Source organism: Protopterus annectens, chromosome 16.part0, assembly GCF_019279795.1.
Source record: "Protopterus annectens isolate FY-2018-M chromosome 16.part0, PAN1.0, whole genome shotgun sequence".
NCBI lineage: Eukaryota > Metazoa > Chordata > Ceratodontiformes > Protopteridae > Protopterus > Protopterus annectens.
In genome coordinates, this window is record NC_056750.1 from 722,319,880 (window position 1) to 722,343,978 (window position 24,099).

A 24,099-nucleotide genomic window follows, 5' to 3' on the forward strand; every position below is an offset into this window, starting at 1 on the left:
AATGTCTGACTGTCCTCAACTGGATTTTGTTTAACAGCCCCTCCCTATCATCACAGGCAGGCTGTCTTCCTGACCATCTGAGTGATCACCTTACAACATTCCTCATACATAACTGTACCTACCTAAATAACCTAACCACTTACCACATAATCCAAAACAAAAAAGGCTTTAACCCACATAGATTCATCTCAGCCCTAAAAAGTTGTAATTGGAATTCTCTCAAACAGCTACCTCTAGATGATGCAGTTAACTCCTTTAACACTACCTTTGTAGATATTTTAAAGTCTCATGCTTACCTCAGGACCATAAGAGTGAAAGCCAACTATGCCCCCAGCTGAATAAGGAATGTCAATCCTTACTCAAAGCTAGAGACAAGGTCTGGGAAAATATCACAGGGACAAAACCCAAACTACAAAACAAACATTCCTTGACTTTAGAAATAAAGTCAATAAACTTGTAAAACAGAACAAAATTAACTACTACCACAGTATTTAGAAGAAAACATCATAACCCTCAAAAGTGTTGGACCACAGTTAACATACTATTACCTGGCAAAGTATCTACCCCCACTCCAACCTCAAACAACAACTCTGAAAATATAGCATCCCAGTTTAATACATATTTCACAGAAACTATCCTAGCCATAGCCAAATCTCAAAATGTCACCAACAATCTAGCCCCTGTAGCTCTACAATTCATCAACTCCTAAACAATTTACATTACAACCAGTGTCAGTAGATACCATAAAAAACTACTGCACAAACTAAAACCAACTACCCTAGCCGCAGACAACCTCCTAGCTGAATTTCTGAAAATTGCAGCAGAAGGAATAGCACACCCAGTTGCAATACTCATTAACATATCAATATCTGAGAGCATAATACCTGCTGTCTGGAAGATATCCCACATAATACACCTACACAAAGGAGGCAATTCCATCAAACTTAGGATGGCAATTGGGTGATAGTTACTATCACCCTTATCTAAAATGCTAGAGAGAGAATCATCTATACTCGGCTCATGGACTACCTTTGCACCCACAAGCTACTATCAAATGCACAACACAGTTTTTACCCTTATCAGAGTACCACTACAGCCCTCATGTCCTTTACTAATATAATTAACCACTATAGAAATCAAGGACAATTTGTATCTGCCATATTTTTATACTTGCCAAAGCCTTTGATATGGTAAATCACAACAAACTGATCAAAGTTCTCTCCTTCCTGAACTTTAGTAGCGACTCTATCTCCTTGTTCCAAAACTACCTAGCAGGGTGTCATTAGGCTGTACTGTGGTAATACTATGTCTCCTCTCTCTTACCAGTTTCTTTAGGAGTCACACAAGGCACTATCCTGGGACCTCTGCTCTTCTCTCTCTCTCTACCAACCATCTCCACACCCCCTGTCTTCATGCCTCTGTTATACAATATGCGGATGCCTCTACTCTGATATGCACAGCCTTCTCCATGCAAGACCTCCACACCATAACCCAAGACTCATTTCTAGCAGTTGAAACATAGCTCCCAACTCTTTCTAAATCCCAATAAAACAAAGCTCCTTCTCTGTTATCCATCAAGAACACACTCTACTCACCTAACTTTCAACCTAGAGTCCAAAAACCAAACTATTATTACCCCAGTAACTCATACTAAACTGCTAGGTAGAAATTGACAACAAACTGAAATTCAATATCCATATTCCCCAAAAGTTCTCAAAAAATTAGGTCTTCTTTATAGAAGCAAACGATTTTTAACTAGATCCACATAAGCTACCATCGCCCATACACACCTCCTGGACAACTCTCCTTTACGCCTCCCCAATACTAACTAACCTTTGAAAAACTGATCTTAAAAAACTAGAAAGCTGTTACAATAAAATTGCCAAATTCGCTACTGATGCCACACGTCACATCACTGCACTGCTCTTAAACAACTAAAATGGCTAGAACTCCCTCAACTGCTCCAATATAAACAGCTAATCTTTGCCCATAAAATCCTGCATCAACCAGATAAAATCTCTGCTCTCAACAGTCTTATACAACCATACACCACTTCTAGAGCCCTCTGCTGCAGTGACAAACTCCTTTTAGAAACCACCAAAGCTAATAACTCAGTTTTGGAATCTCTCTTCTCAAATGTTATTCCTAAAATATGGAACAAACTACCTAACCCTCTCTCCTCAAACTTGTCCATAGTTAAATTCAAAAAGATTCTGTTCACTCACTTGGAAAACTGGCTTTGTTGTTGCTACCGTCCGGGATAATTCTAATCTCGGTATACCTAACCACAACTCCCTCATTTAGTACTACCAGACTTCTTCCACTTATCTCAGTTCTACACTATCTTGCCTTCTTCCTTACCTAACAGTATGTACTGAAGTATTATTAGAACCTGTAAAACACTGTTTTGCCCACCTATGTACTACTGCTGAAATTGTACAACACTAGATATTTTTTAATCTTTGTTAATTTTGTTAATATTGTTAATTTCGCTCACTTTATTTTTGTTAATCTTGTTAATTTTTGTTAAATTTGTTAATTTTAAAATGTGTGCATCTGACTGCTGGAGCTTTTCTCCTTGGGCCTCTGCTGAAAAAGGACCTCAGTCCAGTCGGACTTTCCCAGTAAACAAATGTAAAATAAATAAATTTCATTGTCAAACGTTTACTACAAAAAGAGTTATTTTGTTTTGAGAATCAGCTCATGCATATAAATGGATGCTTCTGTCTATATTAGTTCATCGCCCAGATGTTGACTATATGCTTGAAAATGGTTGCCTAGGTTATTTTGAATCCATAAAAAAAAATTATCCAAATTGCTTTGTTATTCAGAATCTACTTTTTGATGACATAAGAAAGAAGTAGTGAGTATGTGGATTTATATTATTTGGGAAGGTCCATGTTGTTTTAGGAAGCATTTTTGGAACATATGGAAGAGCTTCTTCATATCATAGCTGTACATAGAGATGAGTTCATTATATACAGATTTGTGAAATCTAATTTGCCCACATTCTGTTGATGGCAGCAGGAAAAGCAATCAGCTTGCAATGGAAAAATCCACCACCCCCCCACACACACACACAAATTGAATAATACTTGCAAACATTAGAACAGATTTCATCTGAGGTAAATGGCATACATTGTATTGAAATGGCTTCCACTCGCAGCTGTTATCAAAACCATGCGATTACAGTCAAGGTCCTAGATTTTAGGAGGGATATTATGAGAGAATACACCCTCTTGTATATTTGTGTCTTCTAGGATATAAATCCATATATATAAACAATCAGCTATGTGTTGTTTTGATAGATGGACCTTTTGTATCAAATTTTAATTCAATAACTAGCATGTTCATAATATATAAACATGAGCTTTGTTTTTAGATAAATTTATAATCTATCTTTCACATGTATCAGGTTCATTTTACAACTATTATAATGTTGATATATATATATATATATATATATATATATATATATATATATATATATATATATATATATATATATATGTTCTCTATTAAGAATATTTGCATTTAATGTATAAATTGAATAGTTGCATATATAAGCAGGGAACATCATTAATGTATGTGTAAAAAGTGTATGTTAATTCTAGAGATTCATGATATGCAAGCCATAATACCCAGCAGGGTTGGGTGTTATTTATACCATTGTACACTATTGTTTATACCATATCATATACTGTGGAGGGCATTAATGTGCTTAGAAAGTGGGCTATCAATTAAAATGTTTTGCATTTTTTAATACTATAAAAAATTTTTTTAAATATTTTTGATGTGAAATAGTTCCTCCATGTAATGTTTCAAACTTGCTGAAATACACACAATTGCTGCTGGAGGAAGCATTTTACTTCCAAAATATAAGTCCTGTAATAATGTAATGTCTCTGTATACACACACACACACACACACACACACACACACACACACCACACAGAATAGACAGAATGAAATAAATATACATATAAATACACACTTTCACAAATACAGACAGATATATACACAGACAAAAGCATGATTCATATATAGAAGCAAACTCACACACACACAAATCATAACCACTTTTCATTCTCCGAGCCATTTATTCACCAACGTCTATTATAAAAAAAATTAAAAAAAATACATTGCCTCTCTACCACCACCCACTTCCATGTTCTTCTCCCACTCCGTATACTGTCCCTTATTTTGATGATAATGATGTTCTGAGTATTTAACTTGTTTACTCCTACTGGAGCTCAGGCAGTTTGCCCTGTAAATTCCAAAGGGCAGAGCCCAAGCCTTTTGACAGACTCAAATTATGTCCTCAGATTTCAAACAAATGTTCACATCTCTGGAACCATAGGGATTATGAAATTAGTATACATGGCAAAGTCTTCAGCAAAAACTATTTTAGCATTTTTTTAGGTTCTAGGTTTTAAACAGAATTTTATAAGCCACAGTTAACACAGTGACCGTAACTGTTACATTTGCAATATTTTCTAAACAACTATCAATATCTCAGCATCTGCTCAAGATATACACATACTGTTAACACCATTCTATTCATATAGCCGAGAGCTTTCATAATAGTTTAATGAAATCTGTCTATATTACGTTTTATGAGATGTTTAGAAAAATGTGAAAATTATATCTATATAAATTGATATAAAAATAAAACAAATACATTGTCTCTCTACCACCACACACTTCCACATATACAATATAATGAAATATGTCTATATTACATGTTTTTTAGATATTTAAAAAAATGTGCAAATTATATCTATATAAATTGATACAATAAAAACGATAGTTAATATCTGTTTACCTGCACTAGACAAAAGTCAACTAATAATGCAGTTGTTTGCTATTGTGTAAGATTCAAGATGAAATATTTAAAAACCTTGTACATAGCATGGTTTTAAAATTATTGATGCAAATATGAACAAGCAATATTTGATGCCCAGAGGTCCCAATAAGAGTTAACTGCAGATGCACCTGGAGGTGTCACTCTGATGTAATGAGCTCAAGTTAAATCACTGGGCATCAAAATCGATAAATAATGCAGAAATTATAAGTTTTGAAACTGCATACTGATGGATTCCCTGATGAAGTCAGCACTCTTTCCTGTTATGTCTCTCTCTCAACTTCACACACACACACACACACACACACACACACACTTTTTTCTTTTATTTTTTTACTTTTTATTTAAGCACTGTGTTCACTGAACAATAAAGAGCTATTTAGCAAGTGTAAAATGGCTGTAATTTGTTTTTGTTACTGGCTGAGATTCACAGCAACTTGGTATGCTGTCATGATGAGGCAGACTTGTTTTTCAGCACAAATTAGCTGTAGATTACCACCAGTCAGAGTGGTGAGGTACGGCTTGCCGATTCTTTAAATGGCCACAATAATATAGTTTGCTGATTTGATATCTATTGTTGAATTTCAAACATCCTGACCTGTGGCAGATGCAGTAACAAGTGCTAACATTAGTAAATCTATATCTATATATTTATCTGTTTACAGAGATGGATAGATAAGTGTGTGTAAGCTTCTCCTGTATTTTACCAAATGCAGTCTCTTCAACAAATGCGAGGGATGTGGTTTAATAGTAACGGTATGGATAGCCAACTGGTGGAAATGTCAATGGTATGTAATGTCGAAACAGGTAAATGGGGTCAAAGGGGTGATCGAGTTTGTGCATAAGAGTTAGTTTTAGGGTCAGGGATGAGATAAGATAGTTGTATATTTGAGGGTTTGCATATTTTAGGGTTAGGGGCCAGATGTAGTGTTTATTTGTGTTTGTGAATCTGTATACATCTGAATGTGTCTTGTATAGTGGCAGTGTTATGTGAAGGTTCTTTATGTAGGTAAGCTGCAGCATTACAGTTAAGGTTAACATCCATTACAAAGATGATGGAAACATTAACCCTAATGCTACCTCTTCCCTCAACCCTACCCTCACACCTTACCTTCATAAAACCTTCCCGCAATACTGCAACTATTCAGATGGATTTGAGACTAGTGTTATGAATGGTCTTAGTGCTAATTTTGGAAAAGGAAATAGTTTTCCTTTCTCGATATTATTTAGTTTAATATTATTTGTGTTTGGTATTGTGTATGTTCAAACTTTTTTGTGAGTGTTTTCAATTCGACATTAATAAATAAATTAAATGAATGAATATCTTTAATTTATCCAAGTTTCATAAGTACTGATATGTATAAAAGTATTGTTTCTGCTAAAAATAAATCAAAAGCAACAGAAAACTGTGCCGAACCCTAAATTTGTCCATAGCAGGCACCTGAGTCTTGCTAATGATTTGAACAATAAATAAGTGACAGACATAAACCCTTTCTCTGACTAATAACAATACAGAGCTATTGTTCTTTCTTTAAATCCAGCTGCATATTTTATCAAGGTTGTTGTTGTCTTTCGGCTTTTCCCGGTTAGGGGTCGCCAGAGCAGAACTCCGGTCCGCTGATGATTGGCAGTAGATTTTCACGAACGCCAAGGTGCCAGCTCGACATTCAACTTTCAATGAAGGCACGCCTATTTACGCATGTCTTTCGAATGCCCACCCAACCATGGGGAGGACATGCAGACTCCACACAGAAGGCACTTCCCGCACTCTAGCCGAGAATCGAATGGGAGAACCTCTTGCTGTGAGGCAACAATGCTACCACTGCACCACCGCAGAAGTTACATATTTTATCAAAGTTGATGTTGTGTCTTTCGGCTTTTCCTGGTTAGGGGTCGCCACAGTGGAACTCCGGTCCGCCAATGATTGGCAGTAGATTTTTACATGCTGAGTTGCCAGCTCTGATGCACAACCTTCAACGAAGGTACGCCCATTCACGCATGTCTCCATGCAAAATACGCTGTAGCTGAGAATCGAACCAGACAGCGTCTTACTGTGAGGTGACAATGCTACCGCAGCACCACCACCGCAGTGCTACACAATAAAAAAACGGCCAAGCATTTTCATCTCAAGGTACACAATAAAAAACAGCCAAGCATTTTCATCTCAATTCCTCTAGGACTTCATCAGATCTATTTAAGGGTTGTGAAATATATATGTAATATGCTTTGTGCAGCCCACATTTGCTTTCCAGTATTTGTAAGAAATAGTAGGAGGTGGAGGCATGGGTGCCCACAGGCAGGTGTAAGGGTTTGCACTTGCACCCCCCTGGATCTTGACTTCAAAAAAATTGTTGTGACATAATACCATCGCAATAATCAATAAGTGCTGTGCAGTATCTATATACATCCCTGCTTTACAATCCAGACAACTTTCAAATGAAACTGTCTTTACACTTAAACAAAATCGTACATTCAAAACCGCAAAATTTGACAACTGAAACGGAGAATGGAAATTTAGCACACTGCAACTTTAAGAATGAAAGAGAGGAGAGAGTTAATGTCATTATACTATCAGCAAATGGAATTAAATGGCCACTCAGAAATGAATACAGTACAACCTCTCATTTAGTTAGTTTGCAGGCATAGGATGGTAGCCCAGTATAACCAGTGGTTAAAAAACTGGTTTATTGCTTTCTCATGTTATGAGTGGGCATGAATGAATCAACCAAAAAGCAATACTTGGTGCGTTTGTGTATTTGATAGACAAGCACAGTGCCCTGAGGGACAGCATTATACCTGCGTGCAGTAGAGTATGTGCATGTGTTTTCTCATGAGTGTCTCACTGTGGAGGAACAGTCACTGCGGATGTCTGTCACTCCTACATATCTTGGATGTTGTTGTAGCAAGTAAGTACAACCTCTGGAACTGTTACTTTTTTAACCTTGTAGTCACTGTTTTATAGGAAGATTATTGTACAGAAAGGAATAAGGCAAATGCAAAAGCCATTTTAAAATGGTGGCTATTAGTCCAGCGGGTGGTGGACAGTACTTATGGGTTTGATGGGGCCAAGCTGCTGCCTGCTGACCTACAAAACACTATTTGCTTGCACTTAGGATAACTGCCTTCTGCATGGATTATTCACATATTGCTGTTTTGCATTGTTGACAATAAACAGGCTGATGAGTATCTGTTTTGCTTAAAAATTCTGTTTGTATGCAAATGTTTAGGTAGGACATGTGAATTTTTTGACTTTACATGTGTGAAATTTATCACCTCTCAACTTCTTTGCTCAGAAAATGGAGACAAAGACCAAAAATCAGGGACAATTTTAAATATTATTCCACTTTTAGTAAGTTAATAGAACATCAGGTGTAGCAACAGCAGTATGCCTTTTATGAACAATAGAAGTGTGAAACTCTAATGTTTGGCATTACTGACTGACTGTAATTAATCCTGAGCAACTTACTTGAAAACAGACAATTTTAAGAGTGACAGGGTAAAATATGGGGCCAAGTGAGGGGCATTCTGCAAAAACGTACAACATAATACGTTCAGTTTTTGTTTTTAAAAATTACAGTGTCCCAGAAACTTTATCATTTTTACATGAATAAGATCAATATTACAGTTCTCTTGAGGTCTTATTTCATAGCACTGCAAATCCACAGAGATGCCATCAGTTTCTGTACTACAGTGTGGAATACAGCAGGAGTTCTTAGTTATCCACACATAAACAGATATACCCTGGAGCTCTGGCCTCCGGGTTTGCACCCCCTGCAAAAAATCCTGCAGTTGCGCATGGATGGAGGGTAATGTATGACTGTTTGTAGTTTAGCTAATTAAGTGCCAAATGGGAAAGCTATTTTGAATTCAACATCTGCATGAATAGCTTGGGGATACAGGCATTGTGTAGCTCCATGCTGACTATTGATGAGATAACCTGCCAATTGTGAGCATACAGGTCAGGCATTCAGTGAACGAGGGAAGCTTCATCGGCTTGTCCAAAGGGATGGGTGTGACTGAATTCCTAATTTGCATAGAAGTCATGGCAGCCAAAATATGAAGAACGGGGCTCTTTCTTTGAGACACCATGGCCTCGGTGTTTTGTATATGTGTAGTTACAGAGCCATTTCTTCTGTGAAGATGAAACGAGTTAAGCAGCACTGATTATTTTACTAAATGAAAGGATAAACATAGATCACTACAAAGGAGTCTGCATGAGACAGCATACAGCAACTAGATTGGTAGCATTAACACATGAGACAGCATACAGCAACTAGATTGGTAGCATTAACACATGAGACAGCATACAGCAACTAGATTGGTAGCATTAACACATGAGACAGCATACAGCAACTAGATTGGTAGCATTAACACATGAGACAGCATACAGCAACTAGATTGGTAGCATTAACACATGAGACAGCATACAGCAACTAGATTGGTAGCATTAACACATGAGACAGCATACAGCAACTAGATTGGTAGCATTAACACATGAGACAGCATACAGCAACTAGATTGGTAGCATTAACACATGAGACAGCATACAGCAACTAGATTGGTAGCATTAACACATGAGACAGCATACAGCAACTAGATTGGTTGCATTAACACATGAGACAGGATACAACAACTAGACTGGTTGCATTAATACATGATAGCATACAGCAACTAGATTGGTTGCATTAACACATGAGACAGGATACAACAACTAGACTGGTTGCATTAATACATGATAGCATACAGCAACTAGATTGGTTGCATTAACACATGAGACAGGATACAACAACTAGACTGGTTGCATTAATACATGACAGCATACAGCAACTAGATTGATTGCATTAATAAGAGACTTAACACCGTATTTATTTATTTATTTATTTATGGAATCCATGGATTCTGTCAAGTTCATTACTGTGTTTTGATAGATACATATCCAGGGACATGCAAGAGTTGACAAATTTGGAACAAGACTTCAGCTGATCTGAGTGTGATGCCCTTGACTACTGACTGGTCTAAGTAGAATTCTTTTAATAACAGTGGTAACATGATAGTCAAAGGAGAGGAAGTTATCCTCGAGGGCAGCTAGATCTCTAGGAAGATGTCCATCTTGAGTGATGTGCCGTTCTGATCAATTGCTTTTTTTTACCAAAGTTAATAATACTACATGTGGTTTTCCTTACTTTGAAAACACTTTCCTAATACCATTTGAATGAGTAGTGCAACCCTTCCTGGTTTGATTTCATGTCACCGAGGACGAGATTACCAATCCCTAGTTATAGTCATTAGCAAAGTTAGTTAACCAAAGATCTGGGATACTGGCTTGTAGATCTCAAAAAAAAAAGGTAAATAATTAAGGGGCCAGTACTAAGGTTTGCTAAAAAACACTGTTCACTTATTTATTTTCTGAGGCAGTTTATTAAACTCTCCCTCTGCAAAACTGCTACCTACTATGTCAGTACCTTCTTTGGAAAAGTTGTACAAGAGATAGGACCTACATTAGACCTTGAAAGATGGCCCTGTGCTACAGTTTTATTAGTCAGCATTAATGAACGCCAAGCTTATGTATTTCATAGTTATACAAAGGATGTCGAACTGCAGCTTCTTCAGTCGTAACAGGTTTATTTTATAAGTAAATTGCTATACATTTTCTCCAGACTTCATGTTTGGCAAACAGCCAGAGTCATGTTGAAGAGTTTTAAAACGGCCTCCGACAAGCCATAGTGGTCACTAATAACCAAGTGATATGGTATATGTTCTGGGCCAATTGATGTGTAGTTCTTAGTTTATTCATTTTATTTAATTTTGTTAACATTTGTTTACTTGGAATGTCCAGCTGGGCCAAAAAGTGTTGCTTTGCAGTGGAGGCCTGGAAAGAAAAGAATGACGATTATCCCAGATTACAATATAATAGTAAAAAAGAAATGGAAAGGAGGGATGAAGTAAAGGAAACAGATGATTACGTGAGGCAATCAGGGCTGAAGTACCATATAATAAAGGCAGACTATGCATAGCTGCTGGAGACTATTGGAAAAGGAATAAGCAGAAGCTATAATATGTGGAAGTAATCTGAGAACAGGTCAGCAGTTAGAGAGAGTATACAACAGTGGGAATGAAAATGTAGGAATATTATAGAATGTCTCTGAGGGAAAAGTATGGCAGGAAGTTGTAAGGAGGGGGGGTTCACTTGGGTTTGGACAGGAAGTAAAGCCAGGATTTGCTTAGTTATTCTCTTAAAGACCATTTTAAAAGAGAAAAGTTTAAGGATAGTTATAGTAGTCAGAGGAAGGTAGTTCCAAATTTTAGCTATGGAATGTGAGTACAGACTTTGGCCAGAGGATTTGGAAGGTTTAGATTTGGAGATGATTTTCTGATCGTCTGATCTTGGGATGTATAAGTTGAGCAATGGACTAAGGGGTGAACAAGCTAAGGATTTGTAAATAATGTTCATTATATGTGGTTATAAGCTGTAAATAAGAAAGATGATTGGTGAGTTCAAGCCATTGAGGTGAGTGTAGGGTTTTTCAGTGGTGTGTTAAGCAATTTGCATTTGCAGCAAATTTGGTGATTTTGCTGTAGCAGCTTTCAAGTTTAGATTTTAGAGAAGAATGTAAGCTGGTCATATGGGGGTTCCATAAAGTAGGAAGAGCAGAAGGCAGGATTTGGCTGGTGTCATTTTGGTTGGTGTATTAAGGAAGTGTTTGTTCCTGTATAGCCTGCCAAGTTTTTCTCATAACCAATATGCTGTCATGTGCCTAGCACTAATGCTTTGTGCAAATATATGTAGTAGAATTAAAACAAAATACTTATGAAAATTATAGTAACGACTTCCAATCACAGTAAATATTTTGTGTAGGACAGCATTTGCAAATGTGACAGCATTTTCTTTCTTTTATAAAATAGTCTAGAACATAGTTAAGAAATTGTGGAAAATGCATTTAGACTGCTGCTAAATGTTTAATGTTTGCTCACACATTTTCTAAGTTAGCACTGTGTGATTAAGAATTCTACTGGGAGGCTAAAATTTTGCTGGAGAGTCATTGTGATTTTATGGGTTCACTTGTTAAACTGTGTTGTGTAGTAGTATGCACACTTTTTTATAATACTAGATACCATGGGAGACCATGGGCTTTTTTACAGTAACAATGATTCCATGGTAATATATAAACAGTTTTTTTTCCCATAGCATTCATTGTAGAACTGAGCAGTGAATCTAATCATCTCAAATGCACTGGGGTTATGGAAATCATCTCTCTAAATTAGTTTATTGCTGGCAACATTTGAAAGGATCATTGTAACTTGTTAGACATGTAATCCCACAGGGTCTATACTGCAAAGTAGAAACACCTCATACAGATAAGACAGTCATCTCATAAAGATTGCTTTCTCAGAGTGCTGGAGTGCTTGTTTCAGCATTTTACATGCAATTCTGTCTCTGCAGAGGGTGCACTTATTAATTCCTGCAGTGATGCAACTTATATGACTAGTGAATATAAAACAGGCTTTTGATAATTAGATTTTATAAACATGTAATTTCTGCAGCCCTGACCTTTTACTTAATTCACAGAGATTGTCTAAAACCATGCCATCCTGTAAAAAGCTAGAAAATGCACATTACTTTTTGTAATCTTTTAAACATTTTGTCTAGTATCATTAATTAATCTGTATTGATATTTAGCATATTTGTACTCTTATGCATGATTTTTTTCTTTTTTCTTTGCATATGTGTGCATCATTTATCAAACTTGATATATTTGTGTGATACTTACCACTTACTTGTGTGAATTACTCAGTAGAAACAAATTTTAGGCTCTATGGCGCTCCACTAAAGACCCCCATGATCATGTTAAATACATGAAAGCTAGGAATGAAACTAAAAAATACATTTTACAAGACAAAAAACAATACTACTGTAATTTACAGACAGCTAACCAGAACAATCTTCAGAAGTTCTGGGCAGGTCTGAATAATCTACTTCATCCTGGAAAAACTTCTACCCCTATCCCCACCGCTACCATTGATAAACCCCGATGAGGATGTCTCGGGCAGTATTAACCATTTCTTTACTGAGACAATTCAAGCCCTCGCTAGCCAATTACCTGCTAGCTCCCCTGGCCCTGACAGTACCATCTCTATGAACCTACTCTCATTCAGCTTCCAGCCAGTGTCCACATCACTTATCCGTACATTAATCAAAAAATTAAAACCCACCACACTCTGCTCATCAACTCCCCACCGAGTACCTTCAAAAATCAGCTGATGCTATTGCCTACCCAGTATCAATACTAATTAATCGTACCATAGCAGAGGCTAAAATTCCCACCATTTGGAAAACATCCTACGTAATCCCACTACATAAAGGAGGCTCTTCCACTGAATTTTCCAGTTATAGACCAATAGCTATACTTTCTCCACTTGCAAAGATTATGGAAAAATGTTTACACAAACAATTCATGCACCACCTAATCCAAAATCACCTCATGGCCAATGCCCAACACAACTTCCGTCCACACCACAGCACAACATCAGCCCTACTGGCTTTTACCAATACCGTAAACAATAACCGTAAAAATAATCACATATCCTCAGCCCTCTTCTTGGATCTTTCCAAGGCATTTGACATGGTTGATCATCAACTTTTGATTCACACCCTGCAAACTTTCTGTCTAGATTCTAAAGCCCTTCAGTGGTTTAAATCCTACCTCAATGGGAGGCAGCAGGCTGTTCTCGGGCAGAATAAGTTCTCTAACCTATTACTCAAAATCCTTGGAGTACCACAAGGTTCCATATTAGGCCCCTACTGTTTTCCATCTTTATTAACGACTTATATACTGTCATCCCAAATGTCAGCTGTATCCAATACGCTGATGACTCCACCCCGATTTGCTCAGCTACATCTCCTACAGACTTGCGGTCTGCTACCCAGTCCACCTTTAGTACTATAGAAAACTGGCTCTCTGAAAGTCAATTGTTACTAAATCCCCAAAAAACTAAAATGCTGTTATTCTCACCAACACAAAGGTTTGCTGCTTTTACCTTCACCATAAATGCAAATGATGGCACAATAATCTCTCCCGACCTCTCTACAAAACTACCAGGTGTCATAATTGATGATGTTGTTGTGTCTTTCGGCTTTTCCCGGTTAGGGATCGCCACAGTCTGCTAATGATTGGCAGTAGATTTTTATGTGCTGGCTTGCCTTGCCTAATGCACAACCTTCAACGAAGGAACGTCCATTGACGCATGTCACCACACAGAAGACGCTCTAACTGAGAATCGAACGGGCAATGTCTATCTGTGAGGTGACAATGCTTCCGCAGCACCACCACCGCAGTTAGGTGTCATAATTGATAATAACTTAAAATTTGACCTACATGTAAAAACCAATCGATCAAGACCATCAATAAAAGACTTGGGTCACTGTATAGAATAAAAGCCTTCCTAACCCCTCCAGCTAAGATTGCCATAGCTCGCTCTCACCTACTTTCAACACTTCTATATGCCCCCCCTTCTCTCTAATCTAAACAAGTCTGTACTTAATAGACTTGTCAACCTGTTACAATCATATTGCCAGGTTTGCCACTGGCCTGCCTTTTAGAACACACCACTGCATCAACCTTAAACAGCTTAGGTGGGTAGAACTTATCAGTCTAATCCAATATAACCTTCTGATTATGGCTAATAAAATCTTCTATAATCCAGATAATACACCAGCTCTTAGAAATATTATCACCCCCCATAACAGTCCAAGACTGCTTTAATCCTCAAACAGACTACTAATTCAGACAATCAAAATTAAGAATGCAGCTGGTGATGCCCTCTTTGCAAACTCTGCAGGCAGAGCCTGGAACTTACTTCCAGCTGATATTACTTTGCTGTCCTCTCTAGGTCAATTAAAAACCAAACTCAAACAACATCTGGCACTAAACTGACTTTGCCACTGCAACAAGCCTGGATAACTCTCATCATGAATGTGAATACTCTATTAATCCAGCTACTGTTAATTTTCCCCAGACTGTAACCAGGGGTAACTCTAACCAGTGAACTTGTCTATTCATGTTTGCCTATGTATTCTTTGTAAATACCATACCTGTAATATGTCTTCATTGCTTTTATTGAATCTGTTTACCTTGGAGATTTTCCACCCGGGTCTCCACTGAAAATGGACATGAATCCAGTCAGACTATCCCGGTTAACAAATGTAAAATAAATAAATAAATAACTTTACATGTACTCCTATATCTTTTGCCTACACAACTGTTGGTTTCTAACTTTAACTTTGTTTTTTGAAGCCATTATTCATAACAAAATGTTTAATTATTCCATCAAAGATGTGTTGTGCAATATACAAATTGTGTTATTTGTTTCTGTGTTTATTTATTCTTTGATTTGTTATTTATTTTGCATGTTTAAGTACCCGTATAGGCAGTTGACACTACTGGAAGGGTCTTTACAGCCACTTCATCTCTGGATAGACATGGTAGAGTGCATACAATTGGCTGATATATCTAACAAAGTGCTTGTAAATATGAGTTGCTACTATGGCAGATATAAATTTTCAATGACACTTCATGTCTCTCTTCTGACACTTTAGGTTATTTTGTTTACTCTTTTCTGGCTTCCTTTTAGTACATTATACAATTATGTTAGGCACTTTATCAGCTTACATTATACAATTATGTTAGGCACTTTATCAGCTTTGGTAAACACTCTTTTATTTGCCGCATCACTCTCTTTCTCCAATTTTTCTGCTTATGTCTTCCTTGAGTATAATCAACTTATTTCCGATGTCATTCTTCAAGAATCCATGGATCTCCTTACTGAATAACACTAAGAAAGGCCATTCAGAATTTTTAGCAGAAGCTACGAGTAATAAATCAAAGCCAGTATCTAAACTAGTCTTTAAAATTCTAACAAAATCCAACATCGTGCTGCTGCTAATTGATTTAATTAATTTATTTGTTGACTGGGTTAGTCCCACTAGGCTAGTTGCCTCTTTTCAGGGATAGACCTAAGGTTGTATTTATACTACTAAGGAAATGTAGGCCAGGAAATGGGGGGACATCCCCTACTCGTTAAGTGACTGCTTGTTCTGATCAGCTGCTGCGAAAATAGCACTCAAGGAGATCTAAGATGGTGAGTAGCACAGAGGCAATTGCTGGTTTGGTGTTTGAGGCTCTACTGGATTCTGAGGAGCTGTTTCAACAAAATTTGTTTGCCTCATTAAAAAATAATGTTCAAAACAGTGATGGATGTTTTATTATAACCCTCCATTTGGGTGGAGGGGTTGCAAGATGATATTTTGGGTGAACTCTTGTTGCAGAGTGAGATGGAGTGTGGAAAAGATGTTTCATAGGGTGAACTTATGGACATAATCCAACTGCAGGAATTGGAAGCCATTTTAAAAGAAGACTGCCAGAAAAAGAAATCATATGCCAAGACAGTTAAGGGAAAGTGATAATTTATTTCATAAATTTCTGTATTATTTATTAATTAATATGAATATAATATTAATGAAAGATTTCAATTGTGATGTATGAGGGGAAAAAGGAAAGAGGTAATATTAAGTACATTTTTAAAGTTATAACGTGGCTATTTAAAGATTCGGAATAGTATTTTGTGGACATATAGCTGAGGTCTATATAACACAAATAGATTATTTTATTGTATCACAAGGTTTAAATATAGTTAAGGGAGCGACACTTGTAACATGCTTTTCCAATCATTTAACCATATGAATAAAGATACCGGAAAATAAGGAGATTATTAGACTGAGGAAAGGAATAAAAAGAATAAATGAGAAATTATTGGATGAAAATGAGAAGTAAATAAATATGCAATTATGGAAATATCACACTTCCACTAGAATATGTTATAAAACTGGTCCAAATGGTGGCTAGCTTTTAAAGAAAAATATAATTTTTTTTAGACTGGCAGTCAAATGTAAGACAAGCATAGAAAACAAATTATAAAACAGTGTCTACAGATGCTTTAAAGAATTTGGAAAGGAATAATAGATAATATTATGCAATAAAAAGAGGAATTTATGAAAAGAATCAAGAGAAAATTAAAGAATTATTATTTAACAAAAGATACTACTTCCAAAGTAAAATCAGCTTATTTGAGTAGTATAGTCAAAAGAGAATATTACTATAACGAGAGGAATGAAAGATCATACAGGAAAGTTAAAACCTCTATTTAACCACTCATTCTTAACTTTTAAGAAGTGTTTTTTTTCTGCCAGTCCATAAAGTTAGTATAAGTTCATAGGTGTTTACCAGGTATATCCAACAGCTGGAATGTCCACAGAAGTTCCTCAGTAAAAGAATACAGGGCGTATGTAATGTGTCCTATGCAGACTGTCTCAAGGCCCTATCCCTGTATTCTGTCTCCTACAGTCTTTTGAGGGGAGATCTATGACTAGCATGCAGGGCATTGTCAGACCCTACTCTGATGGACATCCTGCATATCTGCAAAACCAACAGTAGCAGAATTACTCATTCTAAAGACTTAAACTTTGCCTGTGATACAAATAGGACCTGCTGGAGAGATAGTTATGTATCCCAGACACTACCCCATCTATGGAACAGGCTCCCCTTCCATGTATAGCAGAGTTCCTCCCTAACCCAATTCAAGTGCAACAATTGGATGGGAAACTGGAAATTCATCCCCAGTTTGGCACCTATGTCTCTAGTGCAAGCAGGTAACCTGTAAATGGTTCATCTACCAGCCCCATGCTTACACTTATCAAGGGTATCAGAACATGTTTGAGATTTGGGATGCAAGGCTAAGCTTAAAAAGGCCCTTGTGGTCTTTAACCAAATAAACATATATGAACCTATTTCAGGGACAAATTATCAATATCATGATAAATTATGTAAAGAAAATGTTTCAAGATAGAAAGTACAAAATGGCATGTTAAAAATTAACAGAATTAGAAAAAAAAAATTGGAAAATAAGATTCCCTTATATGAATGAGATAAGGTACTTGGACAAGTTAATTTACAGACTGTTTCAGGACCAGATTTGTAATAATTTTATGGACTGGCAGAAAAAAAAAAACACTTCTTAAATGTTATGAAGTAGTGGTTACATTGAGGTTTTATGTATACAAATTTTGCAGTGCTATACATAAATTTATACGGAGAAAGGAAGATCCAAATCATATTGAAAATTGGAGACCTGTATTATTGAACAATGAAGACTATAAGATTTTTATGAAAACAATTCAGAATGGTGTTGAAAGTAAAATGTATTATGGAAGATGAAAATAATAGCAGAAAGGTAAAACCACAAAAAACATCTATTGTTAGCACTTTCGCACAGATAATCTCATGTACTTCTTCAGACAATATTACCCAGCTAAACATGGTTTAAAAAGGGTCAGTAATTAAACCAATTAAACAAATCAATTACTCATTCACAGAATCAATCATGAATCCAACCCTATTAAACATGAACATCTTTATAGTATTGTTATAAACATTAGTACAAATGCCCTAGCTAGACACATAATGGAGTTTAAAACACACAGTATTCAATTTACTATAGTTGACTGTGTTTGTAAGAACCTTCGAGGTGGTCCTTGGCAACTTAAGCTCGAAGAACATGAATTAATGTGGCAATTGCAGAAAAATGCACATATTTATCCTGGACTGAATGAAGCATGCTGTATTAAATGCCTGTTAAAATTGAAAGCATTGGACAGGTAAAATAACAATGTATGCATTGATGTCTAGGGGGTTTTATATATATATATATATATATATATATATATATATATATATATATATACGTTTTGTAAAAATAATACTTTTTAATAAGTATGTCTTTAGTTGATGGTAAAAATTTAATAATTAATGTAAAGCACTGTAATATTTTTTTATGAACAGTATGGAGTGAATTAATAGGACTGAGTGTTTTAATATTAATTTATGTGTTGATTTATTGGTTAGTAATTGGGGAATATTCTTTAATAGGGTTGGATTCATGATTGATTCTGTAAATGAGTAATTTGTTTAATTGGGTTAATTACTGACCCTTTTTAAACCATGTTTATCTGGGTAATATTGTCTGAAGAAGTACATGAGATTATCTGTATGAAAGCGCTAACAATAAATGGTTTGTACGGTTTTACCTTTCCGCTATTATTTTTGTTTTCTTGGTTTGAGATCAGTTGTATTTGGTTTAGAGTATATTGATGGCGGAAGGCAACAACTCACACTCCCAGCTTTTATTTTCCCAAGATCAAACAAATGGATTTGCGAGTGGACTTGGAAGTCCTCTATCGGAGGAGAATGCCGTTGGGGCTCTTACAGCTCTTGTTCAGCAGTTATCTAACAAGGTGGATGACCTGTTGAGGAGAGTTTTCAAACAGGGAACTGTGAACAGATCTGTTAGTGGGTCTAACACCAATCCAGGTGCTCTACACCATACATCAGCCAGAATTTCTCCTTCCACCTCAACAGGGCATGTGGAAGAAACATCTAGTGCAATACTGAGTATTTCAACATGTCCTAATGGCAGTATTAACAATGGCCAAGAAGGTAATACACTTGCCAATAGGCTTCTTGTGCCTTCTTTAAATGATTTTATCAAAATGCCATTTCAATTCGGATCTGGTGATTCGAGTAGTAACAGAGCTGAGCCAACTTTAGTGATTAACATCGTTTCTCACTTAAAAGAATTTGACAGTAAACTACTTAAATATAAAAAATTGCAGATTGAAATCCTTTATTTTAAAGAACGTATCAAATATAAACTGGTTCCGAAAGGTTTAAGGCAGTGCAAGTACCCTTCCGGTCTCATTAAAAACTCTGAATTTCATTTACATTTGTTGGATATGTTTAACAAACAGGGTCTTGAATTTCTTGAAATTCTTATTACTAACTATGATAAACGAATGACTGAATTAAAGGCGCAATTAGAAAAGCTTGAAAATGACAATAAGACTGACCCTGAGTTTAACAGATACGAGTATGATTTCAGGAGAATTTTTTCAAGCATAGATTCACTTATGACTAAGATTATGGATACAAAAACTCATAAATTAAACAGGGACAGGGCTGAATATGATCAGAACATTGCTTATCCTGAGCCCCCTTCTAATTCTAATAAAGCTCTACACATTTCCGTGGTTATCTTGGAAACTGACAACCAGACATCGGCTCATTTTGATGACAGCATTAACACCAGTTACGTCAATAATCAGGGTAATTCACCAGTTCGGCGTACTGAGAGAATCAAAAATAACCAACAATGCAAGTATGGCTGACAGTCTAATGGATCTAACTCTCACAACGCTGATGGACAGGATTTTCCCCAAGATGGCAACAGAACTACCAGTAGGGCGGGATATGTCAACAGCAACCCCAAAAAACAGAGGAGAAGAAACAATTGCCGAAGGTGGTAGTACATGGAGATCAGCCAGATCACTTAACTATTTATAAAAGTATTCAAGGTGACTTTAACATCTACAATTTTAGTTCAATCAGTATTCCACAATATATGGTTGAATTTTTAGGAAAAGATTTTAATTTTGTGCCGAACTTTAAACCTAACTTAGCTAAAACTATTTGCGACTTAAAGGTGTTCGTGCACAAAATGAATTTAAATGTTATGTTTGTTAACAACACTAGCATAACAACAGATGAGCGAGTATCTAGTGTATTTAATCCACCATTACAGGGGACTTTAGCCCTGGTTTGAAAAACATGACTGAAATGCATTTTAGAGCTCTTTTTAACAATAACAATTGTCTAAGTCAAAACTGTAATGTTTCAAAGGCAGAAAGGGAATTCATTGCTTATGTAAAAGCACATAATGTTTGAGTAATGAAGCCCGATAAAGGTGGGGGCATAATTTTTATGGACGAGGCAGAATATAGTAGAAGAATGCATAGTATGTTGGTTAGTGTTAACTATGAAAATGTTTCTTTGAATGAACTGAATCAAGCATACCAACGCATTAGAACATATTTAAGTGATTTGTTCATAGAAGCCTCTATTTCCATAGTTACTTATCAGTATCTAAGTATGCCAGCACCTTTAATACCGGTTATGTTTGGTACACCTAAATTGCACAAAAACCTAAGTGATCCACCCCTTAGGCCCATCATTGATGGACGCAAGTCCATCACTTATGCTTGTGCTAAGTGGATGGATTCTAAGCTGAAGTTGTCTTTGCAGACAGAATCACAAATTTATCGTGATTCTTGGCATTTCTTGGAAAACTTGAATAATTTGGCATATGATTCATCTTACAGTTTTTTGACTGTTGATATTAAAGATCTATACATTGTCATTCCTCAAGATATCGGTGCGGAGTGGGTGAGAGAATTCCTTCTACTTAAACAAGTAGGAGGTGACGAAATAGATCTTATCATTGCATTACTAGAAATTGTCCTAAGCAATAATTTCTTTATGTTTAAAGGACAATATTTTCTCCAGAAATCAGGGGTAGCTATGGGTTTACCCGTGTGGTGGCAGTTTTGCTAATGCCATCATGGCTTTTTGGGAGAGAACATTTCTATTTCATAATTCCATCTTTAAAGAAAAAGTTGCATGGTACACTAGATACCAGGATGATATGTTTTTCATCCTGAAGGGGGATGCAAGTGATGCAGACCATTTAGTTCAGATTGACATCTTTTATGAATTTTTTGGAATTTACTTTTCAATTTAATTTGAACATTATATTTTTAGATATTAATCTTAGTAAGGATGTAACGTCTAATAGGTTTGTAAAACAGATCTATAGGAAACCCACATATAGCAATTCCTTTCTACACTTTCAAAGTAATCATCCATGCCACCAAAAGAGAGCGGTGGTTAAAGGTCAATTAGTTAGAGCTTCTAGAATGACCTCTTGTGATGATGACTTTTTGTGGGAATGTCATAATTTAAAAACAATGTTTGCCAACCGTGGTTTTCCAGTATCTCTTATTGACCACCTTATTGAAGAGGTTCATTTAAAGAGGAAAGTAGGGCACTTTAAACCTATTTTGTTAAGAGGTTATATTTCTGACAGTGAAATTTCTAGATCATTAGGGGTATCATCAAATGACCAAAATATACAGCAGAAAGATGGCCATAGTTATATTACTAGCTTCTCGACCCAGTATACAGCTAAGGCATTTGAATTTAGGAACATCTTGGCTAATAATTGGGATCTCGTTTTAGAGGACCATACAATTATGAATTTGGTGGGCACAAGACCCTTGGTAACTTTTAAACTGACCTGTTCAGAGAGCAATGAAGGTAGTCCTTGAATACAAGTAGTGAAAAAATCAGCCGGACAACATCCAAAATACGAAAAGAGATTTATTCCAACACGTATCACGACAGCACAAAGACAAAAGTTTAAAACAGACTAAGCGCTTTCATCTCCCTACGGAGACTTCTTCAGAGACAATTAATTTAACAAGAACTTCTCTTATATATACTTGTCCAATAGTGGGCTGGCTTAAAAATTGGTTAATTAATTAGTTTAAATTAGTTTAAAGTGAACAACCTATTAAATGTATACACACCAATTTTACCATAGGTGAAATGTGATTCTATAAGCAAGGTGTTGCTCTTGAAAAATAATCGCAGTGCTAATATAGAGAAATATAAACAAAATAATAAATAAAGATAAAAATGGACCATTTTATCTAAAAATACTTGCAGAAATGCTAATTGAATTCATAATTATTTATGTTAAAATATAAAATGTATAAAATGTGTATAATATATAAAAAATGTATATATATATATATATATATATATATATATATATATATATATATATATATATATATATATAAATAAATAAATATAAATAAATAAATATATATAAATATACATAGTACTAAGTATTGTATAAAAATGTTTCAAAAAATATTATAAACAGTTTAGTGCATAAATACAAGTGGGAATGTATGTTACACACACACCCATTCCCCATCCTTCCACTTGTTATGGGATTCATTACATATATATATATATGTCCACACACAAAATCCGAGCACGCACGCTTCCTCATACATACGCAGGTATGCGTACACATACACACATACCCACACACATGTATGCATGCAGAGCAAGTGCACACTAAGTACATGCACACTTGTGAATAAATAGTAAAACCTGTAATACTTACACGCATGAGTGTATATATTCTATATATTTTATATATTTTTTGTGTATAATTTGAATATGTTCCATAATGTATATTTATGTATATGTTTATATGATACTGGGATAACATGAGTGTTGTTTGTTTATCTCTTAGTAGCTTTTTTGGGGTCAGCAGCAAAAATTTTTAAAACCGGGGTAATAGATATGTGGTCATTAAGACCTTTTCCTCCGCATGTGTCCAACCGCAATTGCCACATCATTTCCTTATATTCGAGTTTCGTTTCCCAATCTCCTCATCTATCCGGTTGTTTTACTTCTTCTAACGCCCAAAATTTAAAGTTTGCTTCTTTACAATTCAACACATGTCTATACAAAGCATTGTTTTCATTTCGTTTATTAATATCTCTAATGTGTTCATATATTCTTGTCCTCAGATGTCTCTCAGTTTTCCCAAACAAAACTCGAATATAAGGAAATGATGTGGCAATTGCGGTTGGATGCATGTGGAGGAAAAGGTCTTAATGACCACATATCTATTACCCCGGTTTTAAAAATTTTTGCTGCTGACCCCAAAAAAGCTACTAAGAGATAAACAAACAACACTCATGTTATCCCAGTATTATATAAACATATACATAAATATACATTATGGAACATATTCAAATTATACACAAAAATATATAAAAATATATAAAAAATATATATACACTCATGCGTGTAAGTATTACAGGTATTACCATTTATTCACATGTGTGTATGTATTTAGTGTGCACTTGCTCTATGCATGCATACATGTGTGTGGGTGTGTGTGTATGTGTACGCATACCTGCGTATGTATGAGCAAGCATGCGTGCTTGGATTTTTTGTGTGGACATATATATATATATGTAATGAATCCCATAACAAGTGGAAGGATGGGGAATGGGTGTGTGTGTAACATACATTCCCACTTGTATTTATGCACTAAACTGTTTATAATATTTTTTGAAACATTTTTATACAATACTTAGTACTATGTATATTTATTTATATATATTTATATATATTTATTTATTTATATAAATTATATATATATATATATATATATATATATATATATATATATATATATATACA